This window comes from Schistocerca cancellata, chromosome 5 (assembly GCF_023864275.1).
Source record: "Schistocerca cancellata isolate TAMUIC-IGC-003103 chromosome 5, iqSchCanc2.1, whole genome shotgun sequence".
Taxonomy (NCBI): domain Eukaryota; kingdom Metazoa; phylum Arthropoda; class Insecta; order Orthoptera; family Acrididae; genus Schistocerca; species Schistocerca cancellata.
The window spans coordinates 808018749-808026979 of NC_064630.1; the positions used below are offsets into that span (position 1 = coordinate 808018749).

At 45.0% G+C, this 8231-nt stretch overlaps 1 pseudogene; it reads right to left on the minus strand.

Moving 5' to 3' along the window:
* Positions 1 to 3461: 3461 nt before the first annotated feature.
* On the minus strand, positions 3462 to 3579 carry LOC126189133 (5S ribosomal RNA; annotated as a pseudogene).
* Between the last annotated feature and the right edge of the window lie 4652 nt (positions 3580 to 8231).

Here is an 8231-nt window from a genome sequence, read left to right on the forward strand (position 1 = left end):
TTACCGCGTAGGAAAACACTTTCCGGTCGGAGAAACTCACCTGGAATTGGTCTCCTATTGTTCTGGCTTCTGATCTTGATAATGCAACACTGTAATTTTGAAAACTTTGTTGATGTAGAGAATTTTTGTCCCATTCTGTAGAATATGAAAACTTGATAACGTAGTAGATGTAGAGAATTTTATCTCCTTCTGCGGAAGCTGATTAAAATGCTATAGTTCATTAAGTCGGTTTTTCTGTATCATACAGAATCCTCGAGGGTGTTCTTTGTCTGTCAGCAATCTCATTGTTTTCTTTGTTTTCTAGAGGACTCTGGTGGAGTGAATCCGGCACTGCTCCGAGCATAATGTAGGGAGGGAATGCATGTTTGAATTTAGGAAAATTAAACGTTGCGGGATCGTGCTGCAGGTGTGATTTTGTAAGTCAGTTGTAACGTAGCCCCGCGCGGAGTGGTCGCGTCGTCTGGGGCGCTATGTCACGGATTGCGCGGCCCCTCCTGCCGGAGGTTCGAGTCCTTCCTCGGGCATGCGTGTATTTGTTGGTCTTGGCATAAGTTAAGTGTTGTGTGTAAGTCTAGGGACCGATGACTTTAGCACTTTTGGTTCCTTAGGAATTCACATACATTTGAACATTTTTGTAAATTAGTCTGTTGAGTCCGAATCTGGTGATTCGATCTTTTACTCTGTCTAGCGGTTTTTGGTGTTAAGCGCTTCGTAAAGGGAATTTCTTGAGAAGTCATAGCGTAGACTCCAAGCAATATGTAGCATCCTCCGGTCAGCAGATACAATTCTTTTCGTTGATAGCCGTATTAGAGAATGGGGCGAACAAAAATTTTGTATGTAAGAAGAGCAATTGCTTGATGCCTCCATGTGTTCTGTAGTTCATGAGAAGTACTAAGTTGAATCGGCATTCAGTTTGCCTAATCTTTTCGAATATGTTTTCTGCCAATTTAGGAGATCATCTAGCTACATCCCAAAATATTTAACGTTTGGTTATGGAGCGATTTCGTGTCCCCAAAGTCAAATGTTGAGCTTGTTAGGGTCCTGTAGTCGGCAGTTAGTAATATTTCAATGTCTGAATAGAATAAGCTGACTTTTGTTTGGATTCAGTCGGAACCTCCATTTGCTGAGCCACACTTGAAGTTTGTTGGTGTAGCTGTTATCCTGCACTGCAGGTCACCAGAAAGTTCTGTCATCAGCGTATTGAGCTTTATCAGTATGGACTGTCCAACTGTCTTATGGAATCCAGCTACGTCTGTTCAACTGCGAGGCGTCGAATGTGATACACTACTGGCCGTTGAAATTACTACACCAAGAAGAAATGCAGATGATAAACGGGTATTCATCGGACAAATATATTATACTAGAAATGACATGTGATTACATTTTCACGCAATTTGGGTCCATAGATCCTGAGAAACCAGTACGCAGTACAACCAACTCTGGCCGTAATGACGGCCTTGATATGCCTGGGCATTGAGTCACAGTTCATCAAGAGTAGTGACTGGCGTATTGTGACGAGCCAGTTGCTCGGCCACCATTGACCAGACGTTTTCAATTGGTGAGAGATCTGGAGAAAGTGCTGGCCAGGGCAGCAGGCCAACATTTTCTGTGTCCAGAAAGGCCCGTACAGGGATCGAATGAAGGTTGGTGCCACGGGTCGTAATACATCTGAAATGTAACGTCCACTGTGCAAAGTGCCGTCAATGTGAACAAGAGGTGACCGAGACGTGTAACCAATGGCACCCCATACCATCACGCCGGGTGATACGCCAGTATGGCGATGACGAATACACGCTTCCAATGTGCGTTCACCGCGATGTCGCCAAACACGGATGCGACCATCATGATGCTGTAAACAGAACTGGGATTCATCCGAGAAATGACGTTTTGCCATTCGTGCACCCAGGTTCGTCGTTAAGTACACCATCGCAGGCGCTCCTGTGTGTGATGCAGCGTCAAGGGTAACTGCAGCTGATAGTCCATGCTGCTGCAGACGTCATCGAACTGTTCGTACAAATGGTTGTTGTCTTGCAAACGTCCCCATCTGTTGACTCAGGGATCGAGACGTGGCTGCACGATCCGTTACAGCCATGCGGATAAGATGCGTGTCATCTAGACTGCTAGTGATTTGAGGCCGTTGGGATCCATCCAGCACGGCGTTCCGTATTACCCTCCTGAACCCACCGATTCCATATTCTGCTAACAGTCATAGGATCTCGACCAACGCGAGCAGCAGTGTCGAGATACGATACACCGCAATCGCGATAGGCTACAATCCGACCGTTATCAAAATCGGAAACGTGATGGTACGCATTTCTCCTCCTTACAGGAGACATCACAACAACGTTTCATCACGCAACGCCGGTCAACTGCTGTTTGTGTATGAGAAATCGGTTGGAAACTTTCCTCATGTCAGCACGTTTTAGGTGTCGCCACCGGCGCCAGCGTTGTGTGAATGCTCTGAAAAGCTAATCATTTGCATGTCACAGCATCTTCTTCCTGTCGGTAAAATTTCTCGTCTGTAGCACATCATCTTCGTGGGGTAGCAGTTTTAATGGTCAGTAGTTTATATTCTTTATCTTGACTACCAGAAAGAGTTCGATACAGAACCGTACTGTTGCCTAACAAACAAAATACGAGTGTACAGAACATCAGGTCAGGTTTGTAATTAAATGGAAGAGTTCCTAGCAAATTTAACGTAGCATATAATTTTACAAGAGACAAATCTACAGACGCGAAAGTGGCTTCTGGCGGACCGCAAGGGACTCTTATGGGACCCTTAGTGTTGGCAATATACGCTGTAGAGGCTTCATATTGTGGCCAATTACTGAAAAACGTGTAGGTTAATCTTGATAATGAAATATAGTAGGGACTCTTCGTGATATGGTTTAGACAATTCAGCTGTAGGTGCGGAGCTGACGCCAGATAGCGTATGAGGCGTGATCCAACGGCTTCATATCAGGTGGATTTGGTGTCAAGGAATCAACGTAAGTTCATTATCACGCCACTCGAACTTCTCTAGCACGTTTTTGGCCTTGTGATACGGACTGTTATCCTGCTGGAAGATGCCATCGGACGTTGGGAAGATATCAACCAGTGGACCGCAACGATGTTCACGTAGCCTACAGATACGGGGGTGATTCCATAACTCAGGCGAACTGTGGCATATTTTGCTATTATCGACAACACGGGAATTTCACGATGCGCATCGAACCGATATGGCAGTCTGTATCTTTTTAAACTAAGAACTAAACTCTTCTCGAACAGGCCATGAAGGTCCAACGGTACTGACCAGCCGCCGTGTCATCCTCAGCTCATAGGTGTCACTTGATGCGGATATGGAGGGATATGTGGTCAGCACACCGCTCTCCCGGCCGTATGTCAGTTTCCGAGACCGGAGCCGCTGCTTCTCAGTCAAGTAGCTCCTCAGTTTGCCTCACAAAGGTTGAGCGCACCCTGCTTGCCAACAGCGCTCGGCAGACCAGATGGCCACCCATCCAAGCGCTAGCCCAGCCCGACAGCGCTTAACTTCGGTGATCTGACGGGAACCGGTGTTACCACTGCGGCAAGGCCGTTGCCGTGTATCTTAATGACAATATAAACAGGGTTCCGGCACAGGACGTCACAGCAAAGGTTGAAATGAAGCACACATATTGGAATTCCGTGTAAATTTATTGTGCACGAGTACAAATGGAGCAAAAAGGAATCTAAATCGACTACTGTACTCCAAAAAAGTGCTCCAGTGCACCGCTCAGTGATGCCAGAGATGGGGAAGTCGCTGAATGCCATTCGAATTGTCATCAGTGTGTGCCAAGTGTCACCGAAATTCCGTGAGGATATCGGCCCTGTTTGCAAAATGAGCCGCGAGGAGTGGCCGCGTGGTTAGTGGTGCCATGTCACGGATTGCCCGCCCCCTCCCGCCGGAGATTCGAGTCCTCCCTCGGGCGTGGGTGTATATGTTGTTCTTAGCATAAGTTAGTTTAAGTATTTAAGTCTAGGGACCGATGATCTCAGCAGTTTGGTCTCTTAGGAATTCACACACATTTGAACTTCTTTTTTTTTTTTTTTTTTTTTTTTTTTCAAAATCGAGATCGAAGTCGCATGGACTGACGTCTGGTGATAGGGTGAGTGAGGGAGCATTTCTCACCTCCACCGTAGTTTAGTCTGTAGCTTTATCATGAACTATAACTGCATTATCCAGCAGTGGCGGACGTTTTTCACGAAGTGAATATCGCAGATGATACAGCAGAAAATTGCTGCAATCAGAAAGAGATTTTCACTCTGCAGCGGAGTGTGCGCTGATATTAAACTTCCTGGCAGATTAAAACTGTGTGCCGGACCGAGACTCGTACTGGGGACCTTTGCCTTTCGCGGGCAAGTGCTCTACCATCTGAGCTACCCAAGCACGATTCACGCCCCGTCCTCACAGCTACACGAGATACTGGCAGAAGTAAAGCTGTGAGGACGGCGCGTGAGTCGTGCTTGGGTAGCTCAGATGGTAGAGCACTTGCCCGCAAAAGGCAAAGGTCCCGAGTTCGAGTCTCGATCCGGCACAAAGTTTTAATCTGCCAGGAAGTTTCAGTTGCTGTAGTACTGGGCATTGACAGTCTGGCTGTCCCTAACAGGGTGACACTCCAGAGTATCGTGGCTCTCATACGCCAGATTGAGCTTGACCCTCGCGCATGATGCCCTATCACCACTTAGTTCCGCATGACACTGAACAGTATTTCTGCCAGCGAGAAATACTATCTTCACGTATGCTCGCTGTTCCTCTGTGGTTACATCCATCTTGTAGCACGGCGGAGCTCACAAAGAACATTTCAGGCGCTGGTACCGAGCTCCACGCACGCGGTCGCAATTTTTCTTTACTCTCCGGCGCGGACTTTCGAATGTATTTATTCTGATTACTGTAATGCCACGTGATCCCACGATATACCGTAGTTGAAATCAAGGTGACTGTCTCCCAGAGCATAATATTTGCCCCCAACGGCTTTGCGTCCGTGGGGCGGTGCCTGTTTCGAACAGCTGTTTGCCTGGATGTCTGGATGACTGCCTATCAGGACACCTGGTGTAACAGGAAACGAGTCATTAGATACTTTCTTACTGATCGACGGGACAACCTCGATGATCCCGTACCAAGTGAAATCTTAACTGACGATGGAATTGGAGCACTTAGTGGGCGTCTCCAGTGGAAACCCGTGTTCGACCACGTGCGGGTAACAACGTCCTCGGAAACACTTGTCTCTACATATGCATTACACAGAATACTGACTCGTTTCATGACTATAGATATACGCTCCTCAGTTTGGTCATGCGGAATTAGACGTGTTCAGTAAAGATAAAGAAAACTGTAGCCTCCGACCTTCACATTCTGTGATGAGGCGTGGCCGTCGAACTCATGATTTCACTGTCCTTCAGTGCTCACGACAGCAGCGCACGAACAGCCGGCCAGCTGCGCCGATTCCGAGGTGCTCGCTCCCAGATGCTGGGCCACAAAAAAAATCTGCTCTTCGTTAAAGTTGCCTGTGATAGTGGGTAAACCTATTTGCTGCCCGTGTCGTCGCTGGAATTACTTTCCCACTGGCATCTGGTAGCGCTTATACTCTTCACTTACCGACGCTAGTAGCCGGCATTCAGTTTGCCGATGGGCAATGGTCGCCATATTTTGGCTCATCAGTGTAGGTAAACATCCTAGCGGATAATGTCGGAAGCTCCATGAGAACTAACAGAAAGATGCACCAGAACAGCTGCTTATAATAACTAATCTCCAGGAATGGCAGACTGTTTCGGGTTTTATCGCCACTGTCAAGTACCTGTAAATACCATTTTGTGCGACCATATATAAATGTGAATGTCATTTATATTAAGGTGACTATATTGTACTCACGTCTAGAACTAAGTGACATCCATTTTACATCTTTAGCGAACTGTCTTATAACTGTCAATGTTTGATTAGAGAGTAAATGATGTAAATATATTGCAAATAATATCTTAGTTATGGTTTGAGAGTAGTCTGAGAACTCTACTCTTACGACATTGTAGGTTTACAAAGATTAAACAGATGAACAGCGGTATTATTTTATCAACTAAATTTTGTCATGATTAACTTTGGTTGTTGCAGGTGTTATTTCCGATTTATCCTTTTTCTTGTTCTAAAATTTCAATAAAATATTTGTTTTGCTATTTGTGTAAATTGTGTACGCTCGTTAATATTTCTTGTGGGTATTTTCTCTTGTGTATACAGATTTACAGTTCTTAAAGAATTTTCTTTGCAAGACCTTCTGCTACTCTGTGCAGGGTTTGAAATGTGTTTTAGATTTTATTAGCAGTGTGGTTTTGATTTTTCGAAAGTACAAAGAAGTTCGACTGATTATTCTCGCTGTTTCTAATGTGTTACTTATATCTGACGTTAAAATTTCTTCCTATATGGCCAATGTAAAAGTTATTACAGTTGCTTCATATGATTTTATACATACCTGAGTTATCATATTCGAATGTTCTGGTGACGCCGGATCAAAATTTTGTTGAAAGGTTGTTATTGGTTCGAAAGGCTAGGTGAGTATTTGTGGTTCTAACATAAAATAGCTCTTCATCTGTATAATCTTTGTGAACAGATTATGTCGTAAGATTAGAATTGTCAAACTGCTGTCAAACCATAATTAACGTACTATTTTCGATATATTTACATCATTTACCATCTAATCAAAACATTGACAGTTATAAGACAGTTTACTAACGATGTAATATGGACCTAACATCACTCTAGAACTGAGTACAAGGTAGTAACTTTAATACAAATGACATTCACATTTATATATTAAGACGTTATCTGTTCTTTCGGACATGTCCCAAAGAACAGATACTGTTTTCATACAGATAAGGCTTACCGACCAATGTTCTTCTTCAGTGCGGATGCACTCACATTGTTCAAACTCTTACTGGAATCGGTAGATTGACTGCCGCGATTAATCAGTATAGTGGACAGGGGCACTACAAATGCAGTGTGTGGACAGCAAGTTGGAAATGTGGGTCTCACGGGGAGCGTGCACTGTCCTCTGTGCCCTCAACGGCTCACTCGGATAGAGCGTCTGTCGTGTAAGTAGGAGATCCCGGGTTCGAGTCCCTGTCGGGGCACACATTTTCAACTGTCCCTGTTGATATAAACGCCAGTAATGGTCTGGGTTTCATTGTAATTTCATTAACATTTATATACGGTCTCACCAAAATTGTATTCGCAATGGCGATAAATGCCGAAACGTTCCGTCGTTAATAAAGACTGATTATTATCAGCAGCTATTCTGCTCCGTTATGCTAATAATTATGTCATTATCTGATACGTATTCCGCTGCTGGCCCAAAAGAAGAAAAATCCATGACAACTGTTCGCCGGTGATATTGTTGCTTATAAAGGAGTCGCAACGCTAATTAACTTTAACGAAACGGACGAAGACCTGTGGAGTATCGACGCTTAGTGCCGAGTTTGATTGTTGATCCTCTACGTAAGCAATATTGCAAATAAATAAGCATATAGAGTTATTATCGTACCATTACACGACGGGTGCGTACTAACTGGGAAGAATCATATGCACTAGATATTTCGGACTACACGGACGACGGAGATATTTAAAGTATAGCTGCCGCATAAAACTGATCGTGAAAAGAATCTTCGGGAAGTGTAGGCCACCCACGAAGGAAGAAGGATGTGAGACCCACGACCGGCCGATACTTAAGAATTGCTTCACAGATTGGAGCCATCACTAGATATTGCTGTTAGACGAAATAGAGGAGATGAGAAGAGGAACAGCCCATTTCGTTTCCGGTTCGCTTACTAAATGCGAAACCGTCACGGAAATGCTCATCCTATTCCAATGGCAGCCATTAAAACGGCAGTCGTTGATCACTGCGGTGCGGTTTACTGTTGAAACTCCGAGAGCGCTTATGGAAAGATGAACCGATATTTTACTTCCTGACGAAAGAAATGTTCGACATTTAGCTGTAGCTGTAATGGGCCACTGAGCCAACTCAACGGTGGCAGATGAACATTTGTGCCGGACCAGGATCTGACCCCGGATCTCCTGCTTTACGCGACCGGTCACCTGAACCTCCTCGACTTTCCGAACACGTCCCCCTTCCGACCCAAACCCCATACTCCGCACGCTACAGAGTAGCGGCCCCTAGCCAGTACTCCACTTACTCGCAGCCTAACTGTATTCCCGCAATGGTTCGGACATG